Source organism: Oryctolagus cuniculus, chromosome 6 (genome assembly GCF_051225735.1).
Source record: "Oryctolagus cuniculus isolate XC-2025 breed Fujian yellow rabbit chromosome 6, ASM5122573v1, whole genome shotgun sequence".
Taxonomy (NCBI): Eukaryota; Metazoa; Chordata; class Mammalia; order Lagomorpha; family Leporidae; genus Oryctolagus; species Oryctolagus cuniculus.
The window spans coordinates 106,672,626-106,699,616 of record NC_142872.1 but is presented as its reverse complement, the minus strand read 5'-3'; the positions used below and the strand labels follow the sequence as shown (position 1 = coordinate 106,699,616).

General features: G+C 47.0%; 2 long non-coding RNA genes across 3 annotated transcripts in view; one reads left to right on the top strand and one right to left on the bottom strand.

Moving 5' to 3' along the window:
- LOC149126255 (uncharacterized) overlaps positions 1–19,378 on the bottom strand; it is a 24,602-nt gene extending 5,224 nt beyond the window's left edge. The window contains exon 1 of the long non-coding RNA XR_016235769.1: positions 17,788–19,378. This is a non-coding gene — a long non-coding RNA (uncharacterized LOC149126255). The remainder of the gene's footprint in view (positions 1–17,787) is intronic.
- On the top strand, positions 13,758–26,991 carry LOC149126254 (uncharacterized). Of its 2 annotated transcripts, none has more exons than XR_016235771.1 (2): positions 13,758–13,959; positions 26,428–26,991. It is a non-coding gene; the product is annotated as an uncharacterized LOC149126254 (long non-coding RNA). The 2 variants fall into 2 exon arrangements; XR_016235770.1 differs by lacking the exon at positions 13,758–13,959 and adding an exon at positions 23,422–23,677.

Here is a 26,991-nt window from a genome sequence, read left to right as displayed (position 1 = left end):
GGGACACAAGCACTTGGGCCATCTTCTACTGCTTTCTCAGGCCATAGCAGAGCTGGATCAGAAGTGGAGTAGCCGGGTCTTGAACTGGCGCCCATATGGGATACCGGTGCTTCAGGCCAGGGCGTTAACCCGCTGCACCACAGCGCCGGCCCCTAGTCTCCACTTCTGCTTATTGGCTGTCCTCCAGACTTGTCAGTGACGTATGAGCTGCTCTTCCCCACTCCAGCCTCCACTTCACTGTCCTCCTGCCTCTTTCCCACCCATGTGTTCTCTCTGCCATCCTGTTCCCCACCCCCATCCAAAGCCATTGCAAGGAAAGGTTGGCACTGCCTTCACAGCCAACAGTTCAAGTCTACCTTAGGCTGCACCACAGCAGGTCTGCCAGACCCATGGCCACATCCCATGCCAGCCTGCCTCCCACTCAGGGGCCCCAAAGGCTAAACAGTACAGATAACAACAACTTGCATAGCATTTACATTGTCCTAGCTACCAGACGTAAACTAGAGATGATTTACAGTGTACTGGAAGGCATGCATGGGTTACAGGCACACACTATCTACCATTTTATATGAGGCACCCAGCATCTGCAAGTTGTGGTATCCACCAGGTACCCATGCAGAACCAATCCTGCCTGGATAATGCAGGATGATGGGTTGCAAAACAAGTTTTTACTGAATGCTTAACTATCTTAAGGCATGCTGCAAACATTGGCAACCTGCTCATAAAGCCATGAATTCTTTTAATGCAAAAGCTAAAACTATATTTTCCTCAAAGAATACTTTCCAAGAACTTAATATTTCTTGAGGATCCAGACTCTATGCTATTGGCTGTATCCACCGTACATGGTACACTACTGGATGATCAATACTTTTTTTTAGATTTATTTACTTATTTGAAAGTCAGAGTTACACAGAGAGAGAAGGAAAGGCAGAGAGAGAGAGAGAGAGAGAGGTCTTCCATCCAGTGGTTCATTTCCCAATTGGCTCTCCCATGTGGGTGCAGGGGCCCAAGGACTTGGACCATCTTCCACTGCTTTCCCAGGCCACAGCAGAGAGCTGGATCAGAAGTGGAGCAGCCGGGACTCAAACCAGCACCCATATGGGATGCTGGCACTGCAGGCAGTGGCTTAACCTGCTATGCCACAGCACCGGCCCCATCAATATATTTTTGATGAATGAATAAATACATTGTGCAGACAAAGCATTTCTTCAGGCTTTAGATGTAGTCTCTGGTTTCAAACTCTCATCCCCCAAACAAGGAAAAGAGCAAAGGAATGAACACTTTTGAACGTTGGCCTAGACATCTATTTAGTCTAAGCATGATTTTTTTTTCTTTTATTTAATGAATATAAATTTCCAAAGTACGACTCATGGGTTACAATGGCTTCCCCCCCCATACCGTCCCTCCCACCCACAACCCTCCCCTTTCCCACTCCCTCTCCCCTTCCATTCACATCAAGATTCATTTTCGATTATCTTAATATACAGAAGATCAGCTTAGTATACCTTAAGTAAGGATTTCAACAGTTTGCTCCCACACAGAAACATAAAGTGAAAAATAATAGATGATTTTTTTTAAATGATGATGAAATCAGATCAGACCTATTGTCATGTTTAATCCCAGTGAGAGTCAAGTTGGGAATTGATAATTTCTTTTTTTTTTTTTTTTTTTACAGAAGATCAGTTTAGTGTACATTAAGTAAAGATTTCAATCGTTTGCACCCCCATAGAAACACAAAGTGAAATATACTGTTTGAGTACTCGTTATAGCATTAAGCCTCAGTGTACAGCACATTAAGGACAGAGATCCTACATGAGGAGTAAGTGCACAGTGACTCCTGTTGTTGACTTTACAAATTGACACTCCTGTTTATGGCATCAGTAATCTCCCTATGCACCAGTCATGAGTTTCCAAGGCTATGGAAGCCCCTTGAGTTCTCCGACTCTTATCTTGTTTAGACACGGTCATAGTCAAAGTGGAGGTTCTCTCCTCCCTTCAGAGAAAGGCACCTCCCTCTTTGAAGACCTGTTCTTTCCACTGGGATCTCACTCACAGAGATCTTTTTGCCAGAGTGTCTTGGCTTTCCAAGTCTAAGCATGATTTTAAACAAATACTTTAGGGGGTCAGAATGGTGTAGCGGATTATATCACCACCTGCAATGCTGGCATCTATTTTAGAGCACTGGTTCGAGTCCCAGCTGCTCTGCTTCCAATCCAGCTCCCTACTGATATGCCTGAGAAGGCACCAGAACATGGCCCAAGTGCTTGGGCCCCTGCACCCACGTGGGAGACCTGGATGGAACTCCTGGCCCCTGGCTTCTTTCTGGCCCAGTCCCAACCAATGTAGTCTTTTGGGTAGTGAAACAGTGGATGGGAGAACTCTTTCCATGTCACTCTTTCAGATAAATAAAATAAATCTTTAAAAAAAAAGTCAAACAAAAACTACTTTACAATATATACATTCTCAGAGCCTGTGTTGTGGCAGAGCGGGGTAAAGCTAGCATCCCATATGGGAACTGGTTTGTGTCCTGGCTGCTCCATTTCCAATCCAGCTCTCTGCTATGGCCTGGGAAAGCAGTAGAAAATGACCAAGTACTTGGGCCCCTTTGCCCATGTGGGAGACACAGATAAAGCTCCAGGCTCCTAGCTTTGACCTGGCCCAGACCTGGCTGTGTGGCCTTCTAGGGAGTGTTGTGGCCATCTAGGAATAGAAGATCTCTCTCTATCTCTATCTCTATCTCTATCTCTGTCTCTGTCTCTATCTCTATCTCTCTATCTATATCTCTCCCTCTCCCTCTCCCTCTTCCTCTCTTTCTCCCTCTCCCTTTACCTCCTTCCCTCTCTCTTTGTAACTTGGACTTTCAAAATAAAATTTAAAAAATAAATATATATATATATATACACATTCTCAAAATTGCCAACTCTAAATGCCTATATTGATGACATTTATAACAGAGCAGAGAGGAAGCACTGTTTTCATGGAGAAATACATTGCACTTAACAAGAATTCAATAAATAAGTACAAAAAAACAACTGAACGTTTCTAAATGAAATAAATAGCAATATGGATCTGTGCTGTTAAAAGCACACAGAGTCCCTCCTGGACTCTTCGGGGCCGATGTAATCCCATACAACACTTGCTTTATAAAAAACAAAAAAGGGAATGTTAGCAAAACAGTGCCGTCTTATCTGTGGCACCATCTTAAGCCCCAGGTGCCATCTTAGGCTCTGGCCGGGGTGGCCATCTTGCACAGTAAGCTTTGGTCCTAAGCCCAGACTGGCTTACTAGGAGTCAGGTGACCAAATGGCCCAACCACAAGCGTCATCTCCACCCCCACCCTAACAGGATTCGCTGCTCCCACTTCCCTACCTGCTGCAAGTCTATAACAGGACTGCTTCCCCGCACATATTCTCTCTCTCTTCTCTCTCTCAACCTCTCTTTTCCCTTTCCACCCTCTCTCTTCAGCCTGTTGGGTTTCCCCTAACCAGCCAATAAACCTTTCCTTTGGAAAAAAAAAAAAAAAGCATGCAGAGTAAAGGGAATGAGACCACTAGGATTTGTGTCAGTAACACAGGAGAGAGAATATAAGCTGGCACTATAACTAATGGACTTTATCTCATGAAGGGGTTCTGGCTACTATAGTGATTGTTCATATACACATAGCAAAAGAAAAAAGTCGGGATAGTAAAAGGCCTGTAGCAAAAGGAGACCCCTGTTACATTGCCCATGTCCGCCCTCATCATACCCCCAAAATAGCCACTTTCAACTTATTTAACTGTTTATTCTGATACCTGTCTCCAGTTCTTTTTAAATTTAATTGTGTATGCATATTGTCTGGCAAACAGAAAAACCAGCACTACCCAAGGTATGTACAATATCCAGAGCGTGAGGGAAAGGGTGCAGCCTGGGGCTGCACAAGCAAGTGCCCTTCATTCCAAGGGGTGCCTCTGCACACGGCTGAAAGAATGTGCTGAGCAACACGTGCACCAAGCGCCTGCTGGCTGATCTGTGAATCTCTCATGAGTCCACTAACAATGAACCAGTTCACCAAAGTGTGACCTGAAATTAATCAAGTGTCCTCACCTACAGATTAAGCCTACAAATTAGCCTCAGACCCCAGACCAAAGCCTTCAGCCAAGCAGTTAGCTAGCGAGTCTCTTGCCGTCTCTTTTGCTATCATCTACACAAGTCCTAGTTCTCCTTACCTTCCTTATTTTAGCTGATTTTACTGTAATGTTCAGAGCCCTGCAAGAAAACCCCTCGAGTCATAGGAATTTTCAAAAACTTCAAAAAGGAAATTAAAAGATAAGTGTATTTTGATGCAAACATTTTTAAACACAATGCAAAGCTTTTTTCATAATATGCATTTTCCGTGAAACTTCTTGAAACCTCCTCATATGCGTGGATTCCAAAAATATTTGCACCAAAATAAGCCTATCTTTTAATTCCATTCCCTATGTGCTCTTTGAAGTACCCTGTGTGTTGCAGGATGACTTGGCCAGTGCAAGAGTTGCTCACTCTTCCCCTTGCGGCTACAGCCAGAGGTGCTGGGAAGCAGCTGTTCACATATGTCTAATGTGGTTGATTGCAAAGAATACTCTCACTCAGATTAAGCAAACACAAGTGGGGGATTTCTTGGAAGTACACAGAGCATCTTTGTGGGACCCACAGCCAGATAACGTTGCCAGGCCATGTGGAGTCCTGGAACTAGAAGTGAGAAAGCCTTTGGGAAACCAGGAAACCACACTCCGCACCCTTTCAGCTCCATCCTTTCGTTGTGCCTCTGTGGGGCTGCAGCATCAGAACGCCTCTCGTCTCCATAGGTCTCTTCTCGCTCTACATCGCTGCCTTCTTTGCTTCTCTAGCCAAGAAAACACTGGCCACCAGATGCCTACACCACCTCCCAGCACATGCAGTCAAGAGGGAACGCGAATCTTGGAGGCCAGATCCAAACCCCAGAGAACCTGATCGATCCAATTCAGGTGCGAAATCTTTCCCTGCTATAACCATCTGGGCTGGCGGGGAAGGGCAGTATCCCAGGTCACATGGAGATTCTTCAGTAAAAAGGTGTGAGATTGGAAAGGAAATGATCAGCATGCCTGATACAATGTACAAAAGTCCATTTTCTTGCCAATAAATCCAATCATAGGATAGCAAGACCAGGAAGTATCTGAAAGAGCACCTACTTCAACTCTCTTAATTCATCGTTGAGATTCACAACCCATGAATATCACTTGACATTTATGAGTGTTGTTGGATGCTCGTCTGTTTTCCGAAAGGGAAAGTTGTCCTTTGTCTTAATCATAGCCACGTACAGCATAGCAGGTAAAAGAGCTGGAGCCACAATGTGAAATCAGAGCCCAACCCACCATTTATTGGGTGTGTGACCCTGGGGAGGTTATTTAACTTCTCTATGCCTCAATTTCCTGCTCCATAAAATGTGAATAATAACATAACCAATCATATGTAAGTATTGTGAATTCTAAATGAGTTATCAGGTATAAAGTGCTTAGCATCGTGCCTGAGTCATCATTATTTGAATAGCTTGACACAAATGCATTAGCCCATAAAAGCAGCTTAAACCACTAGAGCAGAAGCCATTAGTTAAGGTGCAATAAACTAAAAGTGCATCTTTTTTGCTAATAAAGATCATTTTCTAATTTACCCAATTTAGAACTTTGTATTATAGAAATACGGAAAAATAAAACAAAAATTAAGTCACTGATGATTCTGTCACTCAAAAATCAGCACTGGTAGAACAATGCATTTTTTCCAAGCTGCTTCCTGCATATTTACTTGTGCAGTTGTGATCACGCTGTATATATAATTCAGCATGCTGCCTTCAGTCACTTACCATTGCAGCATGTGCATTCCCCATGTCATTAAATATTTCCAAATGCCTCCATTTCAATGGCTAGGTATTAGCACAGTATGTACATAGACTGATTTCCCTGACTATTCTCCTACTGGGAAAATGTATGTTTCCAATCTTAAATTCTTCTATAGATTGCCAAATTATTATCCCAATGATTAGGTTCAATGTACTCTCCCAACAGCAAAATGAATGCATGAGTGTCTTTCTGTGTGCTCATCTGCAATGAGTATTATCATTTTTCAAAATCTGTCCTAAGTTAATAGGTATTTGAAAAACATGCCACTCTTGTTTTAATTTATATTTCTTACATACAAGCTGATACTTAAAAGATTAAACATTTCTCTTTGTTATCCATTTATAATTTCTATTTACAATATGTTCTTTCATATCCTTTGCCTTTGAGATCTTAACCTTCCTTATGTACTAAGCAGGCGTTCCTTTTATTATTGGTTTTTTTTTTAAAGATTTATTTTTTATTTGATTTATTTGAAAGTCAGAGTTAGAGAGAGAGAGAGAGAGAGAGGTCTTCCATCCGATGGTTCACTGCCCAGTTGTCTGCAACAGCCGGAGTTGCACCAATCCGAAGCCAGGAGCCAGGAGCCCCTTCTGGGTCTCCTGTGTGGGTGCAGGGGCCCAAGGTCTTGGGCCATCTCCTACTGCTTTCCCAGGCCGTAGCAGAGAGCCAGATTAGAAATGGAGCAGCTGGGACTCGAACCGGCGCCCACATTGGATGCCGGCGCTTCAGGCCAGGGTGTCAACCCGCTGTGCCACAGCACTGGCCCCTATTATTTGGTTTTAAACTTCTTACTTGTTATAATTGTTTTCCCAATTTATATGCATTTTAGATCCAAGTATGAGACATTTTGCCTGCACATTTTAAAATGTTAACATCATTAACTGTCAATGTTCTAAAATTTCACATCTCACACATAGCTTAAATGGGTCTCTCACATTCATGTATCAACAAATATTCCCTTATGTTTTTTTACCTTTTTTTTCAGTATCTAAATTTTTTTGGTATAAGGTAAAGTCAAAATGGATTCTTTTACCCAAATATCTGGCTATTTTTCCCAACATTAAATATATTTTTAAAGATTGATTATTTGGGGGCTGGTGCTGTGGCGCAGCAGATTAAAGCCTTGGCCTGAAGCTCTGGCATTCCATATGGGCACTGGTTCTAGTCCCAGCTGCTCCTCTTCCAATCCAGCTCTCTGCTATGGCCTGGGAAAGCAGTAGAAGATGGCCCAAGTCCTTCAGCACCTGCAACCGCATGGGAGACCCAAAAGAAGCTCCTGGCTCCTGGCTTTGGGTCTGTGCAGCTCCAGCCGTTGTGGTCATCTGGGGAGTGAACCAACAGATAGAAGACCTCTCTTTCTATCTCTACCTAACTCTGTAACTCTTTCAAATAAATAAAAATAAATCTTTAAAAAAAAAAAACCCGATTGATTAATTGGCTGGTTTGAAAGGCAGAGCAAGAGAGAGAAGAATGTTTCATCCACTGGTTCACTCCCCAAATGTCTGCAACAGCCAGGACTGGGCCAGATCAAAGCCAGGAGCCAGGAATTCCATTCTGGTCTCCCAGGTGGGTGGCAGGGACCCAAGTACCTGGACCATCATCTGCTGCCTTCCCAGGCACATTAGAAGGGAATTGGATAGGAAGCAGAGCAGTCAGAACTTGAACTGGGGCTCACACTGTTGCATAGCACATAAAGCTGTCACCTTCAGTGCCGGCATCCCATATGGGCGCTGGTTCGAGTCCCGGCTGCTCCACTTCCGATCCAGCTCTCTGTTATGGCCTGGGAAAGCAGTAGAATATGGCCCAAGTCCTTGGGCCCCTGCACCCCCATGGCATACCGGGAAGAAGCACCTGGCTCCTGGCTTTGGATCGGTGGGGTTCTGGCCATTGTGGCCATTTGGGGAGTGAACCAACAGATGGAAGACCTCCCCCCTCGCCTCTCTCTCTCTCTCTTCTCCTCTTCTCTCTCTCTCTCTCTCTCTCTGTCTCTCCCTCTGCTTCTGCCTCTCTGTAACTCTGCATTTCAGATAATTAATTAGTTCAAGGAATATAAGAAATAAAAGAAATGGGGCCCACGCTGTAGCACAGTGGGATAAAGCCCCGGCCTGCAGAGCTGGCATCCCATATGGGCGCTGGTTCTAGTCTCAGCTGCTCCTCTTCCAATCCAGCTCTCTGCTCTGGCCTGGGAAAGCAATAGAAGATGGCCCAAGTCCTTGGGCTCCTGCACCCACATGGAAGACCCAGAAGAAGCTCCTGGCTCCAGACTTCAGATCGGTGCAGCTCTGGCCACTGCGGCCAATTGGGGAGTGAAGCAGCAGATGGAAGATACCGCTCTCTCTCTTGCTCTCTGCCTCTCCTCTCTCTGTGTGTAACTCTGACTTTCAAATAAATAAATAAATCTTTAAAAACAAAACAAAACTTGAACTGGCACTCTGACACAGGAGGTGGCGGCGGGGGGGGGGGTCCAAGAGGAGGCTTAATCCGCTGCACCACACGGCTGGCTCTGCCAACATCATATATGATTAACCCAGCCACTCCTCTAGTTTCCCCTTACCATTAGTGGCCAGATTGTTTTCATATTAGGATCTTCTCAAGGTTCTTTTGTTCCTGGATTAACACAGTCAACCGAAGTTATCCCCTCCCCTTCGTCCTTAGCCCTTTATGTATGATCAGACAACGAGGTCATGAGTCCAACAGTAGCACATTCCCAAAAGTCATCCACTGCCTTGTGCTGGGGAGAAATTCATTCCCTCAGGGCCAGTGCTGTGGTGTAGCAGGTAAAGCCACCACTTGCAGTTCCAGCATCCCATATGGGAGCCAGTTGGAGTCTCAGATGCTCTACTTCCGATCCAGCTCTCTGCTATGGCCTGGGAAAGTAGTGGGGGATGGCCCTGGAGCTTAGGCCCTGCACCAATGTGGGAAGACCCAGAGGAAGCTCTTGGATCCTGGCTTCGGATAGGCATAGCTCCGGCCATTGCGGCCAACTGGGGAGTAAAACATCAGGTGAAGATATCTCTCTCTCTCTCTCTCTCTCTCTCTCTGCCTCTCCTTTTTTCTCTGTGTAACTCTGACTTTCAAATAAATAAGTAAATCTTTAAAAGAAAAACAAAAACAAAAATATGTATATGTATATATGTGTGTGTGTGTGTGTGTGTTATCACAAAAGAAAGAAAAAGGAAGGAAGGAAACAAGGAAGAAAGGGAAGAAGGGAGGGAGGGAGAGAGGGAAGTGTCCTATGTTCAGAAATCTATAAATTACATGAAATCTTCACTCTTCCTATTAATTTAAAAAATTAAAAACAATGCAAAAAGAAAGTACTTGGGTCCCTGCCACCCATATGAGAGACTCAGATAAAGTTCTTGATAAAGTTCTTTTTTTTTTAATATTTTATTTATTTATTTGAAAGGTAGAGTTTTAGACAGTGAAAGGGAGAGACAGAGAGGTCGGTCTTCTATCCCTTGGTTCACTCCCCAAATGGCTGCAACAGCCAGAGCTGTGCCAATCCAAAGCCAGGAGCTGGTGCTTCTCCTGAGTCTCCCACATAGGTGCAGGGGCCCAAGGACTTGGGCCATCTTCTGCTGCTTTTCCCAGGCACATTAGCAGGGAGCTGGATCAGAAGTGGAGCAACCAGGACTCGAACTGGTGCCCATATGGGATGCTGGCACCACAGGTGGAGGCTTCAGTCCACTACGCCACAGCTCTAGTACCCAGATGAAGTTCTAGACTCCTGACTGGCCTGTTCCAGCCCTGGCTGTTGCAGGAATTTGGGGAAGTGAACCAGTGGATGGAAGACAGCTCTCTCTCGCTCTCTCTCTCTCTCTCTCTCTCTCTCTCCTTGTTTCAAATAAATAAAAACAAAGAAATAAATTTTATTTTAAAATAAAATGTGCTTGAAAGTTTGTTAAATGAATAAATGGAATAAAAACTGCACTTTCGTCATCTTCATTGGGAAAAAAGTTACAAAAGAGAAAATACAAAGCTCCGCATCTCCTCATTATGATTTTTTTTCCTTTGGAAAGGCAGACTGACAGAGACAGAGAGCTCCTATTCACTGGTTTACTCCCCAAATGTCCACAACATCTAGGACAGGGCCAAGCAAAGCCTGCATCCTGAGTAGCTCCATCCATGAGTAGCAGGGACCTATGTACTTGAGCCATCATCACCTGCCGCCTCCCAGAGTGCACATTAGCAGGAAGCTGGAATTGAGACATAGCCAGGACTAGAACCCATGTAAGCATCCCAAGAACGTGTTTTAATTGCGGTACCAAATGTTCCCCCAACCCTTTAGGTTTTTATGAGGTGGGAGCAATGGAAGGAAGAGGGTTTCCTGAGAAAACTCTAACAGTCGCTGCTTCTGAGTAGAGGCTGAAGTGCTAGAACTTTTCCAGTCTGATATTCAATTGGAAAAACTAGATTATAAATGTACACCCTCGGTCTTGCTTCTTCTAAAAGAATAATCACTTCTTACAGGCGAATGTTTACCATTTTCTAGCATAACCTCAGAACACCAAGTCATTGTTATACAAGCCACAACACCTCAGCATGACATTATTTACCTTTAATAATAGACATGTTATTTTTGACTGCAAAGAAGCCATAAATCTGGCTTGTTTTGCTTCAGTTCATTTATTTGGACAGCCATCTGGCACGATGATTCAATGGAGCTCAGACAGACTATTCCTCGGTGCAAGTCAAATATTTTCTATTTCAAAGTTGATGCTGTGCCTAAGGCTGAGCTGTAATTCTTTTTTCATTTTCTTCTCTTTGCTTTTTATAGCCAAATAAACAAAGGATTTGACTTAGAACTTCTTGTACTTTTTTATCCTCTGTATGATGATCAAGTAATGAAACTGCTTCCACATGCCACGTTCAAGGATCAGTGTCATAATTTTCAAGAAATGAGGACTGCCGTCTAGGAGAGAAGGATTTCTCTTCTCGAGGTAGACAGGTCTTTGGGCTTTAGGAGAACACCTCAGATCGCTTTGGCACTTCTTTTTCAGTGGAAGGGGAAGAATTCCCTTCAGGGGCTGGTGGTGTGGTTCAGCGGGTTGGGCTGCCATTTGGGACTCTTGTATCTCTTACTAGAGTGCTGGTTCTCATCCTGGCTGCTCCACTTCTGATCCAGCTCCCTGCTAATGCACCTGGGAAAGCCGTGGATGATGGCCCGGGTACTTGGGCCCCTGCCACCCTTGTGGAGACCCACACAGAGTTCCTGGCTCCTGGCTTAGCTGTTGCAGTCGTCTTGGGGTGAACCAACAGATGGAAGATCTCTCTTTTTCTGTCACTCACTCTGCCTTTCAAATAAATGTGTTTTGTTTCATTTTTTTAAGAAGCCTTTTGGCACAGCCTGAATAGTCAATTTTTTCTGCATAATAAATGAATACAATTTGGACATGCAGTGGAGGGGGGGTATATGGGGTGTGTGTGTGTAGGGCAAGAAGCACAAGGGACCTGGGAGGACAGCACAGTGCTGTCCCCTGGAATGTTCTACATCTATGCTTCCAATATGGTAGCTAGTAGCCCACATGACTACTATGCACTTAATATGTGGTTGATGGGAATGAGAAACTGCATTTTTAAGTAAGATAAATTTAAAGTAAAATGGCCACATGTGACTGGCTGCCCTATGGGACAGCACCTTTCACATCAACACATTGCCTCACCAAACTTGGGCCACAGCAGCAGGGAGAGGCCTGAGGAAACTGGACAGCTCCTGACGCTCTCCCAGGGCAGCGATGCTGAAGGACTTTTCAAGAAAGTCAATTTTGGAGCCAGCATGGTGGCACAACGGGTTAAGCCAGGTCGTGCAATGTTGGCATCCCATATTGGGTCACTGGTTCAAGTCTGGACCACTCTGCTTCTGATCTAGCTCCCTGCTAATGCAAGTACTTGGGCCCCTGCCACCCGTGTGGGAGACCCAAATGAAATTCCAGGTTCCTGGCTTCATTCAGCCTGAACCAACCCCAGCCATTGCAGACATCTGGGGCATGAATCAATGGATGGAAGTGCATGCTCTCTCTCTCTCTCTCTCTGTCTTTCCTTCTCTCTCTGTCATTATTTAAATAAGCAAATCTTTTATTTGAAAAAATATATCAGGGTCTGCGCTGTGGCATAGCAGGTCAAGCCGCCTGCTGTGCTGGCAGGCACCCTTCCCCCTTTGGGCGAAGACCCGACTGCTCCATTTCCCATCCAGCTCTCTGCTATGGCCTGAGAAGGCAGTAGAAAATGGCCCAAGTCCTTGGGCCTCTGCACCCATGTGGGAGACCCGGAAGAAGCTCCGGGCTCCTGGCTTCAGATCGGCGCAGTTCCGGCTATTGTGACCATCTGGGGAGTGAACCAGCAGATGGAAGACCTTGCTCTCTCTCTCTGCCTCTCCTCTCTCTGTGTAACTCTGACTTTCAAATAAATAAGAAATCTTAAAAAAAAATAGTATCAACCAGAGAGCCCTGCGTGCATCGTTCCCCTTCCCACACATGGTGAGACAGTGCTGAGCGTGTTCTGGGTCATAGGATGTGAATTCCTGGAGGGCAGGGATCCACTGAGACAGATTTGCACTGGCAACGCACACAAGGCCTGGACGTGCCAAAGGTGATCAACAAGGGCTTATTGACATCAATGACGCAATGGTTATTGACAGAACATCCTCTGCTGTGTGACCAGCTTGGACCTGCCAGATGCTAGGAACACACGCCTGGCTCGCTGCAGGGGTGAGCGGAGGACAAGGCTGATGGCACAAAGCTGGAGCAGCCTCCTTCATGGTCAGGAAGACAAGAATCTGGGGGTGTTTTTGTCTTGTTTTGTTTGCCTGTTGCATATAAATAAATCCAGTAGCTACTTCCTGCCACATCCACTGTTGGCAGTCGCGGGCTCAGCTCAGAGAGCGATGGGATGGATGCAAGGCGCCTCCTTGCAGGTGCCGGTTTCACTGGAGGAATGGAGCAGGAAACAGCACACCGCAGGGTGCTCCCAGCAGGCCCAGGGCCACTTTGAAGGGCCTGAGTCACGGGTCAGAGATGAGGGCCTGGGAACATCCAGGTGGACGCCGAGCCTTCCTGGCCCCCACACATGGGGAGCCGGTTCTACTGTAACAGGCCCAGAGAGCCACGGGCCCAGGTCTCAGCAAGGGAGCCCAGTGCTGTGTCTCCTCCTGACCCGGTTATACCCACGCCAGATGCAGCTCACCAAGCACGGGCCAGTCTGCCATAAGCAGTGTTGCCTGTGAACACAGCTGGCACCCGTATCAGGATGCCGGGCGAACAGGGCTAGAAATTTACCCCAGAACTGTGTTTCCATAGAAAAGGAGAAAATGCTTTGCTAACTTTGTCCTCACACAGCCTTATTCCTGAGCCTCTGAGCTCCCCAGGTCAGATTAGAAGCCACCAGTGAGAGGTCCCTGGCGGAGCCTAAATCAGCAGGTGGGAGACCAGGTCATTCCCGCTGCTCGCCCTGCCTGCACACCTGTGTACCTTGGTGTGATGAACACACTTGGCCACCCCCAACACTCATCCTTGAGCAGCCAATCAGGGCTCTATAGAAGCTAAGTGTGGTCTGCCTGCAGCCTCTCCAACTTGCAATGTATTCACGATATTTGTCATCGTATTGGAAAATACCCACAGTGTGGTACAGCGAGTTAAGCCACAGTCTGTGACACCAGCACCTGTATAGGAGCACTGGTTTGAGTCCCGGCTGCTCCACTTCCAATCCAGCTCCCCGCTAATGCTCCTGGGAAGGCAGTGGAAGATGGTGTGAGTGCTTGGGCCCCTGCCATTCACGGGGGAGACCTGGATGGAGCTGCAGGCTCCTGGCCTTGGCCTGGCTCAGTGCAAGCTGTGACAGGGTATTTGGGGAGTGAACCAGTGGATGGAAATCAATCTCTCTCTGTTTCCCCAGAGCTGTGGACGAGTCTCTGCACCCGGGATACCCGCCAAGTCCACTGGGTTGCATGTGAATAGCAGCACTGCGGCTGCGCCATAAGACGCTGGCAGAACTTCCGAAAGCACACAAGCAGCAAAAAGCCCAGAGGCAAAACAGTGGGGCACATTCTGGAAGCAGTCTAGACTGTTGGCAGGTAGGTCCTTGGAAAGACTAGACATTCCGATTCACTGTGATTTTCAGATGCTACTCGATAACAAATGGTAGGAACTCACTGTTAACACTGCCAGGACTCGAAAAGTTCGAGAGCTTATGCCGCCATCTACCTAAAGGACAAAATGCATTCATAGTCTGAGAACAAAAAAAAAAAAATTCTCAAATCAGTGCCGTAAAGTCTACACACGCTGAGCGTTTGGCACAGCAGTTGAGACACCACTTGGGATGCCTGCATCTCACATCAGAGTGTCTGGGTTTGTGTCCTCACTCACTTGGAATGCAGCTTCCTGCTAACACATATCCCAGGAGGCAGCAGATGATGGCCCTGCCACTGACATGGGACCCCAGGGTTGATTTCCAGGCTCCTGGCTTTGGCCTTGCCCAGCCCCAGTTATTGTAGGCATTTGGGGAGTGAACCTGTGGACAGAAGATCTCTCTCTGTCTCTCTCTCGTGCTCTGATTTTAAAATAAATAAAAATAAATCAATAAACCCCTTTTTAAAAAATCCAAACAGAAGATGTAATATAAAAAGAACTAAGATTTTTGCACGTCATTTCAATTATCCTGATACACAATCTTTAAAATGAAGAGCGATCATCAGGGCCACTAGACCTAAATGAATGGCATCTCCTGTTTCTGAAGAGGGTTTTACGCCCCCATTCCCACAGCACGTCCATCATTTATCATGAGATTTTGAAGACCTGTCCCTCCAAAGGCACCGCTCACCGCTGAATGAGCGAGGAGAGAAGCTAGGACAACCCACAGGCCAAAATAATGCAAGAATTTGCAGTCAAATTCAAGCATTAGAGGCTGAGAAAAATACTAGCCAAGATCAATGTTCTCTTTCTAGTTTTCGCATTTTGGAAACAAGCAAAACAAATTCCTCAGTGTGGTTATGGCCCTTCCTTCTTCCTCGTCCCAGCTCGCCAAGAACAAACTGACATTCTAGTTAATCAATCCCACACTGGTCATTAAACACCTCGTATGTTAACAGTACTCTCTCTGACTCTGTGAAGCAAAGGGAAAAAGAAAAAAAAAAAAAAAAAAGAAGTTCTGCCATCCTGCCCTGGAGAAATGCCTCACTGAGGAAATAAAGCAAAGAGTGAAGCAGTGGAGTGCAGGCAGATTTGCAAGTTGTGTTGTTGAAACAAGAAAAACAAAGGGCCGGCAAATGTCTGTGCAGTGCGCTCCCATTAGTGTAACCACGTGTGTGGACTTGACATGTGTCCGTGTAAGCGTGTCTGTGTGTGAGCATTTTCTGGATGACATACAAAAAAAATCATTGCTGTGGCTACCTCTGGAGACTGAGTAAAAACATATTTTTCATTTTTTTTAAAGATTGACTTTATTTATTTGAAAGAGAGAGGAAGAGACAGAGAGATCTTCCATCCACTGGTTCACTCCTCAAATGGCCACAACGTCCGGAGCTGAGCCTGTCCGAAGCCAGGATCCCAGAGCTTCTTCCAGGTCTCCCACGCTGGTGCAGGGGCCCAAGCACTTGGGTCATCCTCCGCTGCTTTCCCAGGTGCATTAGCAGGGAGTTGGATCAGAAGTGGAGCAGCTGGGACTGGAACTGGCATCCAAATGGGATGCTGGTGCTGTAAGCCAGGGCTTTAACCTGCTACGCCACAGCACCGGCCCCTGAACAACATTTTTAATTACGCACTATCTTCTATGGTTTGTTTACCACGTACAGTTGTTTCTTTTTCAAACTCTAATACAGCAAACAGAAGTTAAGCAACACCACCAGGCCGGAAGTCACCACACAGCAAGTGACTAGACGAGAAATCAACGTCCACTGAGTCTTCCCTGAGTCAGGCGGAGCTCCCAGCACCTGCGGTGGCCGCTGCCTGTGGGCGCAGCAAAGGGGTCCCAGGAGCCTCTCCTTGCACTGTTCTGCTCCCTCTGTCAAACCTACCCTTGGCTCCGGCTCCCAGCTTTTTCTAGCATATGGAATGCAGCCAAATTTGGATGGTTTCTCAGGGAGGGTAAATAATGTGTTGGCGATTGAGTTAAAACAACCAAGCTTCTTTCTATCAAGCCAGTGGGATCAGTCCAGGGCTTGTAAAGAACTACCTAAATCGTTTCCAGTTCCTTCGATTACTTCTTCCATCTTGAAAATTAAAAAGCAAACACTCTTCCCAACCTAGGATATGCTGCTTTAAGAACTATCTACTCCACGAGAAAGCCAAGTGTCCATGGGTTTCTTACTTTGGTTGTGTTGATGGAAGAAAATACTTACTTTCTACTGATATTATTGCTCTTGAAATGTGATTTCTATGAATTACAGTTAATGTATATTTTTATCAAATACTTGTTAAATACTGCCCTCTGGTGGGAGGTTTGGTAAAATCTTCTGCCAAAAATGATTACAAAGCTGTTACGTCTTCTTAACCAAAGCTAAAAAATTCTTAAGAAGTGTTTTCAAAGAGGACAGAATAAATATATGCACATCTCTTGAAATCAAATATTCAGGGCCAGCGCTGTGGCATAGTGGGTCAAGCCACCACCTGCAGTGCCGGCATCCCATATGGGCGCCAGTTTGAGTCCTGGCTGCTCCACTTCTGATCCAGCTCTCTGCTATGGCCTGGGAAAGCAGTAGAAGATGGCCCAAGTCCTTGGGCCCCTGCACCCGTGTGGGAGATCGGAAGAAGCTCCAGGCTCCTGGCTTCGGATTGACAGGGTTCCAGCCCTTTAGGCCACCTGGGGAGTGAACCAGTGTATAGAAGACCTTTCTCTCTCTCTGTCTCTCTCTCTCCCACTCCCTCCCTTCCTCTCTCCTCCCTCTGCCACTCTGCAACTCTGCCTTTCAAATATATAAATAAGTCTTTAAAAGAAATTAAATACTCATTATGCAGTTATAACTTAAAAACTGTACCTTTCATAAAATTTGACACTGTCATCATTTCCCAAGGTACTTCAGATATTTACCTGACTGGGATAGCTTTCCCATAATATGCAAAAATACTTTATTTTCCAAGGCCGACTTGAGTTAACTTCACAAATATCCTCACAATTTTTTTTTTTTGACAGAGTGGACAGTGAGAGACAGAGAGAAAGGTCTTCCTTTTGCCGTTGGTTCACCCTCCAATGGCCGCCACAGCCGGCGCACCGCGCTGATCCGATGGCAGGAGCCAGGTACTTATCCTGGTCTCCCATGGGGTGCAGGGCCCAAGCACTTGGGCCATCCTCCACTGCACTCCCTGGCCACAGCAGAGAGCTGGCCTGGAAGAGGGGCAACCGGGACAGAATCCGTTGCCCCGACCGGGACTAGAACCCGGTGTGCCGGCGCCGCAAGGCGGAGGATTAGCCTAGTGAGCTGCGGCACCGGCCTATCCTCACAATTTTTTAAATGCATGTTATCTCATAAAAGTTACTTTAGAACTGTCTATGCACAATAATTTTGAAACACATCAGCAACAATGAGTTTTAATGTCATTAAAGCAGAGCTTAAAAGAGGAGTTAATTTTTACAATTCAAGGGCACCTCAGCAAGAACTCAGTAGGGACACTGGGCGGGACGCCTTTGCTCTGGTCATATTGGCAGCCACTTGGAAACTCTTGCCCATTGCCTGCAAGTCATTCACCACTTAGCTTCACGAACCCGGGGAACCAAGCACACCACACACACACACACACACAAACACACACACACACACACACACACACACACCGCCACGTTCTCCAAGTTTTTAAATACATCTTCTCCACCCAAGTCACACTTTGTATTTACAGGATACGGCTTTTCTCCCCCTAAGAAGGTCGGAATGCTTTGCCCAGTTCCTCCCCGTGTGATTCTTCACACTTACTATCTATACGCAACTGATGGGTGAAGGGAAACCGCAGGGAGGTGAGCCTCCTTCGGCGCCTGGGGCAGAAGCCCCGCCAGGGCTTGCATCTCCCACGGCCGAGCCGGCTTTGCCCTCACAGCAGTGCAGAGACGGGGAGAAAGTCGGCGGCGGCTCTCCAGCGGCGCGCGCCGCTCCACCTGCCGTTCGAAGCTGCGGCGCCCGGGGACCGAGCAGCGCTCCAGCCGGGCGAGGTGAAAGTCGCAGGCGAGCGCGCAGGGCCGGCGCTCAGCTTGCAGGCGGCAGGGCGCCCGCGGGGACGCGCCCTCCGGATCCCAGGGTACGCTTCTCCTCGAGGAGGCGCGGCCAGCTCAGCCGGCTCCCCAAGGTGACCTCGGCGACGCCACGCCTCCCCCGCCGCCGGTTTCGCACTCCAAAGTCAGCCTTGTTTACCCTCCGCGCCCGGCTCCCGGACCTCCTCCGGTTCCACTTTTAACATGACAAAAGCAAAAATAAATACCGCAGGAAGATGCGCTCTGTTAGAAAAGCGGGATTTTAACATCCAAGAGGGAAAGTACAAATCACTTCGCGAGAACTCGAGCTCCCCTAGGATGGCGCTTTGGGAGAGCTCCTGGCCCGGGGACTCGCCCTGTTGGTGCTAAGTGTCTGTTATTATCACTTCTATTCTAAAACTCTCGCTCTTGACTTAGAATTATCGCGCCTTTCATCTTTGCTGAGTGTTTTCCCTTTGATCCACGGTTACCTGTGGCTTCTCCCAGAGCGCCTGGGGATGCTACAGCTCCTAATCCTGCCACCCTTTCTTCCGTGTCCCCAAATTCTTCATCTGTTCCTTCTCTGAGGCACTGGCCCTAACGGCCCTTGTACTGTTAACTGTGCACTGAGCCCTCTCCAAGCACATTGCTGGGCCGGGAGAAACCCTGGGGAAGATTCCGGGGCTAACACTTAGATACTCTTGGCAGCACACGGATACCAAGATCGGTCTGTGTATTCCTTCAACAGTTACTCGGCCCTGTATGAGTCTGCCTATTGGTCTCTTGTTTCATAATTTCTCCTGACACAGCTAACAGTGAGTGCTTTTGCGTATTCATCAGTGGCAAAATGGAAGCTACTTTTAAATACTCTTTCCCTTTTGTCGTTCACCTTCCAATTAACGTGGCTGTCAGAGTGCTGTCCCGCAATCATCGGGACCACCTGAGAGTGTGAGAAACACAAATGCAAGTCCTTGGGCTTCACGCTGCACGTCCTGAATCAGAAACTCAGGGCGGCACACAGCAGGCTATGCTTACAACCCCTCTGGGAGGTCCTGATGCGGGCAAAAGCTTGGGACTCACCGATCTGTGGCTTCCCCTCCTTGGTGCCCCCAGCGGCCATGCCTCTCCTGTCCACAGGCAAGTAGACAGGGCACCGAGACTCCAAAAAGTGAAATAGCAGAGCGGGCAGGAGGTCGCTGTCCTTAGCCTCCCCTGATCCTGTTTTCAGTAATGACTTGGGTAGAGGCACAGAGAGCTCACTTCTCTCATGAACAGGTGCCTGAGAGCTGGATGCAGTAGAAGAGCTGGTGAAAGATGACGTCAGGACCCAAAGACACCAAGTGACGGCCCAACAGAGTATTGAAAGACTATGTTAGTTAGGATTAGGTTCAGCTTTGAATGACAGAAAATCCAAAAGCACACTGTGAATCTGAAGTCTCAGGCCAGAGTCAGTGTGGGGGCTCTGCTCCCTGGAATTTGCAGGATCAAGCTCCCCATCTGGTTCCCCACTCTATCATTACCACGCTATGGCCTTGTCCATCCTCTGGTCACAGATGGAGACACCTGTGTTTCAGATAGTAAAATGCAGAAGGATGGAGAAGGGGCCCATTCCTGTTGTCTGTTAAGAATTCCAGAAGGTACCACCGTATGCTTCTGCTGGTGTCCTAGTGGACAAAACTTAGCCTTCGTGGCAGCACGGCCATGGAGACTGAGAAATTGCAGTCTTTGTTTCTCTAGGCAGCTCTGTTTTAAAAATGCTACCACGTGGGAGCAGGCATTTGGCACAATGGGTAAAATGCTACTTGGGATTTCTGCATTCCATGTGGGAATGCCTGTGTTCAAGTCCCTGTTCTGCTTCCAATTCCAGCTTTCTGCCTATGTGCATCCTGGGAGGTAGCAGGCGATGGTTCAAGTACTTGGGTCCCTACCACTCATGTGGGAGACCCAGACTGAGCTCCTGGCTCCTGGCTTCAGCCTAGTCCAGCCCTGGCTATTGCAGACATCTGAGAAGTAAATCAGCAGATGGAAGATCTCTCTGTCTGCCTTTCAAATCAATAGAAATGATTATTTAAAAAAAAAAAAAACTTGGTAAGAAAGAACTAATACTAGTGTAAAATGAGCAGCCTCCACCAATGAAAGCAAAAATGAAGGCCTTCATTTCAGCCCTAATGAATAAACACCACTTTAGGGTTTGGTGCTAAAGGAGAAGGTAGGAGTAATACACATACCAGCAGCCTTGGCTATGTCCGTTACAAAGGCGGAAGACCATCCTGGCTTAGGTAAGAGAGAAAGTGTGAGATATGTGACCGACATATCCAGAAACTGCTACTGCAGGAATGTCTTGACTGATACAATCAGATCTAGAGTCTTCAACATTGGGTTGATTCCCAGGCTACACACGGTGACAAACCGGCCCGGGCCCTATCCCCTGGACCTGCTGGTCAGTCAGGGAGACTCAGTTCCCTCTTCCCTACCCTCACCCCCACTTGTTTTTCAGGTCAACCTCCTCTAGCAAGGGGGTTCTCAGCCTTGGCTACTCTTTGGAATGCCCTCACGGGCCCAGATTCTCCCCCCACTTCCCAAATTTGGTTATGGCTTCTTATGGGGTAGTGGCATTTAAAAAATCTGGAGAACCCCAGCTCTAGCTCACCGTGGGAAAGTGTGGAGGCTTTGTCTCCCTGGAGTCTCCCCAGATGCTATCTGAGGATGTCATGTGTCTCCTCCCTCAGGTCCTGCTTTGCTTAGGGCCCTCCCCACAGCACCACCGGCCACCCCCTGGCTTGCACCTGCATTCCTTTCATAGCATCCAGCTTCTTTTTGTGGGCTTTCAGGGAGAGGAAGCCCAAGACGCATCCCTTGGATCTCTGCCCTTCCTTTTCCCCCAAGGTCACATCACTGGAAGTCAAGATTGACTTTCTTTCCAAGGACTGGGGAAATTTGAAGAGGTGAACTCCAGTAAGAAGGAGAAAAAATGAAGTTTGGGGAGCCATGTGCTCACAGACTATCATGAAAACCAGGGCCCAGGAGGTGAAGGATCTCAACAGTGAACAGCTAGGTAGCAAGCATTAGCTGATCCAAGACACATTATTCAGAGAGGTCACAGGAAACCCACAAAAGCACGTGCACTCAGGAGCCAAGGAAACAGAGGCTGGAAATGCTTTGAGAATAACCAGCTGGCCCGCTTTTCTGTGGTCTAGTAAACCCACCCACCCACCCCACCCCCCCCACCCCCCCCCACCCCGCCTGTGATCAGCCACTCTGCTGGCTTCTTTCAGCGGGATGTGGAATACCCAGTTCATTGATTGCCATGCCCGGAATTTCACAGGGAGCCCACGTTTTGATACCTTGTGAGCAGATAGTCGTTTTTCTCGCCAGCAGAACAGAGCCTCATGAAAGCTTTGCAGCACTGTGATCCTCTCCAAAGACAGGGCTCCTCACCCCTCCACAAAGAGCAAATGAAAGCTGTCTGGTTCCCACCCTGTCAGCTGAGGTGTCCCGGCGCTGCAGTGAATCAAAGGGACCCTGCAGGAGGTTCTGTGTGTTTGAAGGAAACGAGGCGATATCTGTCGGGCACTGCACAAACTCAACCGTTGACTTATTTTGACCTAACCACCTAGCATCCTGAAAAGTTACGCGCACTTGTTAACCCGGAGGCCATGAGTGAATTACTGTCTGACTATCACCATGAGCTGGGAAAGCCCAGGGACCTCTGGAACAGATGAATGATTGATTGATCCCCGCCCACCTGTAGCACTCTCTTCCTCGTCCTCGCTGCCCTTGACCCTGACAGCCTAAACAGTGGACACGCCAAGAGCATCAGTGTTTGCTCCTTGTGACTCTTCTAAGGGGACTGGACAGTCCAGAAATTACAAACAACCTATGGATTAGGTGCAATTAGCATTTACAACTGAAAGAATCTAGACAGAATGTTAAACAAAAATTTTTATTTCAAATCCATAATGCATAGGAAGAAATCTAATTTCTAGTCAGGACATTTCCAGGTTTTTCATCTTTGGCATCCAAGCCCTCACTGAAGCTCCAGTGAACAAACATCACTTCAGGGGTTGGTGCTAAAGGAAAAGGCAGGAGAAAAACGTGTCCCACCCTTGTCCCCTTGTCCCCAATATTTCTCCCTGCATTTAATTATTCTGTCCCTTCTCATGTGGTTTCTCAAATTTGGTTACAACTCATTCATGGATTCACCTTCATTCTGAATGATAAAGGCCAGACATGCGGAACTAAGAGCATCAGCCATGGAGGTCAAAAACCAGGCCATTTGGGATAGCCATTTAGCACAGGAGTGAAGCTGCTAGTTAAGAGGCTCGTGTCCCACGGGGGTACATGGAGTCAGTTTCCCATATCCTGCTCTTAATTCCAGAGACCCCCAGTGCAGACCCTGGGAGGCAGCAGTGAGGGCTCAGGTAATTAGGTTCCTGCACCCACGTGAGAAACCCAGGTGGCCTGACCCTAGTATTTAGGGAGTGAACCAGCAGATGGCAGACATCTCCGTGTCTGTCTGTCTGTCTGTCTCTCTCTCTCTAATAAAACAAATAAAAATTGTAAAGTAAATAAATAAAAGAACCCACCAGCCCTTCATGTGGCTCCCACCACCTGTGTGAGCTGGACAGAGTCGCAGAAGCCATCTGGGACCTGCTGTGGCGAGGGCCTCCCACACCTGTTCCTGCTCAGCCAAGGAGCTGTCTCTGCAATTGTCCACCTTGGGAGAGTGGGGGCTGACAGACAAGGCTCTCGCCAACAACAGTTTTCCATCCAGGCACAAGGGAGAGATAGAGGTTCAAGTTGCCAGTGGCAACACACTTAGGGATTTAGGATAAGACACAGCAACAAATAACAGAACACTTTCCTGGAAGTCTGTGCATTTATGAGTAAAACCAAAGGAGTATTGCATGAGCATCTGCACAGGTTGTGGCCTCCTCAAGGACAGACTGGCCTCCAGGACGTCATCTACACTGAAAATGATGTAATGCTTAAGAGTTCTACCTCTGGGGCCGGCGCTGTGGCACTGAGCCTACGCCTGAGGCACCAGCATCCTTTATGGGCACCAGTTTGCATCCTGGTTGCTCCTCTTCCCATTCAGCTCTCTGCTAATAGCCTGGAAAAGAGATGGCTCAAGTGCTCGGGTCCCTGCACCCATGTGGGAGACCTGGAAGAAGCTTCTGGCTCCTGACTTCGAATCAGCTCAGCTCTGGCTGTTGGAGCCATTTGGGGAGTAAACCAGTGGATGGAAGACCTTTCTCTCTTTCCCTCTTCTACAGATGTCCCCTCTCTGTAACTCTACCTCATATATATATATATATATATATATATATATATATATATATATATACTAGCTCTTTTGTGGTCATTTGGCTGCCCGGGAGTCCATCATGCCCGTCAACACTTCCAAATACTCACATTTCATCATGATCATCTCTTAAGACCAAGACCCAAGAAGCAGATCTTTCTAAAACCACCTCTGGTGTTTTCTTCTCTAAAAGAAACCTTCAATCTATGCAAAGAATTTCCCAGCAGGCAATGTCCGAGAGCGAGAAGGATGAGAAGAGTTCTCACAGCCCCATGAGGGGGCAGCATGGGACACTACAGAGAGGTTTTGGAGTCCCAACCAGGCTAGGAAGAAGGTCAGAGAATTGACAGGATGAGGAGATGTCCAGGGTGGGGAGGAGGCAGTGGAGGAATTGGGAAGTCGATCAAATAACTAAATACATGAAAGGAAATGGAACCTTGTGATGTTGTGCCTATCAGTGTGATCCAGCTCTCTGATATAGCCTGCGAAGGCAGTGGAGGGTGGCCCAAGTCCTTGGGCCCCTGCACCCACATGGGAGACCTGGAAGAAGCTCCTGGCTCCTGGCTTTGATCGACACAGCTCTGGCCATTGCAGCCATCTGGGGAGTGAATCAGCAGATGGAGGACCTCTCTCTCTCTTCCTCTCTGTAACTCTGCCTTTCAAATAAAATAAATAAATCTTTTCTTTGAAAGTCAGAGTTACACAGAGAGAGGAAAGGCGGGGGGGGGGGGTGGTCTTCCATCCAATGGTTCACTCCCCAGTTGGCCACAACAGCCAGAGCTGCACTGATCCGAAGCCAGGAGCCAGGAGCTTCCTCCAGGTCTCCCACGTGGATGCAGGGGCCCAACAACTTAAGCCATCTTCTACTGTTTTCCCAGGCTATAGCAGAGAGCTTGATTGGAAGAGGGGCAGCTGGGTCTCAAACCGGCACCCATATGGGATGCCAGCGCTTCAGGCCAGGAGGTTAACCCGCTGTGCCACAGCTCCGGCCCCAATAAATAAATCTGCAAGTGGTGGCTTTACCTGGTATGCCACAGCACCAACCCCTATGGTTTCCATGTAGAAGATAGGTAGACTGGTAAATAGAAATATTTGGATAAAGAAACAAATATATACTTGCTTGTTGTGTTGTGTTTTGTATGTGTGTATATGTGTGTGTGTATTCTCTAGCTTTATGTACTGAGGTCGAAGAGCGATGAACACAATGAACACAGCCCAAAAGCAAAGAGCACAGCTTGCACCCAGATCTTGCTTTGTAAGCACCATTCCCCCAAACAATAAACCAGCGTCCCTTGAAGAAACGGCTAACTCTAAGAATGGGGCAGGAAATGACCTGGAACATCTTGTTGGCCCAGAAGTCAGGGAAACATTCAAAGAATGAATTTAAAAGACATGGGAGCCAGCTTGAAGAGGCCTTCAGTGGCCAACTCTGAGACAATCTGAGGATCAAAATAAATGATAATGACAGAACCTGTGGAATGAAATAGGAAACCCTGAGTCCATATGGACATGAACTCAAAATGTGATGAGAAACAGAATATTTACATAGTTCCTTTTTTAGAGATTTATTTATTTATCTGAAAGGCAGAGTTTGCACAGAGAGAAGGAGACGGAGAGAGAGAGAGATCTTTCATCCGCTGATTCACACCCCAGATGGCCATAATGACCAGGGCTGGGTTAGATCGAAGCCAAGAGCCAGGAACTTCTTCTGTGTCTCCCATGTGGGTGCAGGGGCTCAAGAACTTGGGCCATCTTCCTCTGCTTTCTGCACATTAGCAGGGAGTTGGATTGCAAGTGGAGCAGCTGGAACTTGAACCAATGCCCATATGAGATGCTGGTGTCACAGGTGGCAGCTTTAGCTGCTATACCACAACACTGGCTCCGACTTAGTTTCTAAGTATCCATAGGATAACGGTTCCAAGATCCCCCTGCAGATGCCAAAATCTGCAGATGCTCAAGTTCCTTATGGAAATGGCAGCGTATTTGCATAGAACCTATGCACACCTTGTTATATACTATACGTCACCTCTAGATTACCTACAACAACTAATGCACTGTAAATACTGTGTCAATAGTTATTACACTGCACTGCTTTGGAAATGACAACAAAAAAATCTACACGTTCACTGAGACACACTTGTTTTTTAATATTTATTTTATTTGATAGGCAGAGTTACAGAGAGGCAGAGGCAGAGAGAGATAGAGACAGAGACAGAGAGAAAGGTCTTCCATCTGCTGGTTCACTCCCCAAATGGCCACAACGGCCTGAGCCGGGTCGATCCAAAGCCAGGAGCCAGGATCTCCCTCCGGGTCTCCCACACAGGTGCAGGGGCCCAGGGACTTGAGTCATCTTCTACTGCTTTCCCAGGTCATAGGAGAGAACTGGATCAGAAGTGGAGCAGCTGAGACTGGAACTAGCACCCATATGGGATTCTGGCACTGCAGGCAATGGCTTTACCCACTATGCCACAGAACTAACCCAAAGACACACTTTTTAAAAAAACTTAACAATCCATGGATGCATGACCCATAGAGATGGAAAGCTGATTATCTTCCCACAACAAACTTGTAATGTAAACACTGATTAACTACAAATGGTAGAAAGTAACCTTTATCTGGCATTGTGGCTCAGCAGGTTGAACTGCCGTCTGCAGCACAGGCATCCCAAATGGGCACTGGCTTGAGTCCCAGCTGCTCTGCTTCTGGTCCAGCTCTCTGTTAATGCTTTGCCTGCCTGGGAAAGCAGCAAAGGATGGCCCAAGTACATGGGCCCCCACACCATTGGAGACCTGGCCCAGCCCTGGTTGTTGCGGCCATTTGGGAAGTGAACCAGCGGATGGAAGATCTCTCTGCGTGTCTCTCCCTTTCTCTCTGTAACTGCTCCTCAAATAATAAACAAACCTTAAAAGAGAAAAAGAAAAGTAACCTTATAGTGAAGAAGATATCACCTTAAATTAAGTGATGAAGTGAATAGCAGAGTAAAGGGGAAAATTAAAATAATATGCCACCTGTTAGGATGCAGTGAGAAATATTTAGGACCATGTCATAATAAAATCACTGCCTATGTTCTGCAAAACTCTCCAGCGCAGGAAAGTCAAGGAGAGGCTGTGGAAGTGTTCCAAATGGCAGACAACAGAAGAGATGACAACTGAACTCAACACTTAATTCCGTCCTGAATCCTTTTACTACAGAGGACAACTGACAAATCTTGAATGGACCTGAGGATTAGACGGTAGTGATGGCTCCTTGTTAGTTCCCTGCCTTTGGAGGGTGTGCAGTCGTTATGTAGTACAATGTCTTTGCCTATGGAAAACAAGCACTGACGTATTAAACAGTAACGAGGTAAAGTTGGCCGCTTACCCTCAAATAGTTCAGGGTAATAAAAGAGTTTTTTTCCTGTAGTTATGACTTTTCAGTCAATTACTTCCAAATACCATGTGTATTTCAAAGAAAGAAATTCCCATTAGCCAACAAAACTTGAGAATTTTGTCCAAAATCTGAAGTACTTAACACAATCATTATTGGGATGTTTCCCTTGATGGTGACTCCCAAAATATTATTTAATAATATTGTCCCTTCATCTCTGAATTTTACTGTTGCACATGTCTTCTTGTGTCTTTTGAAAAAAAAAAAAAAAAAAAAACATGA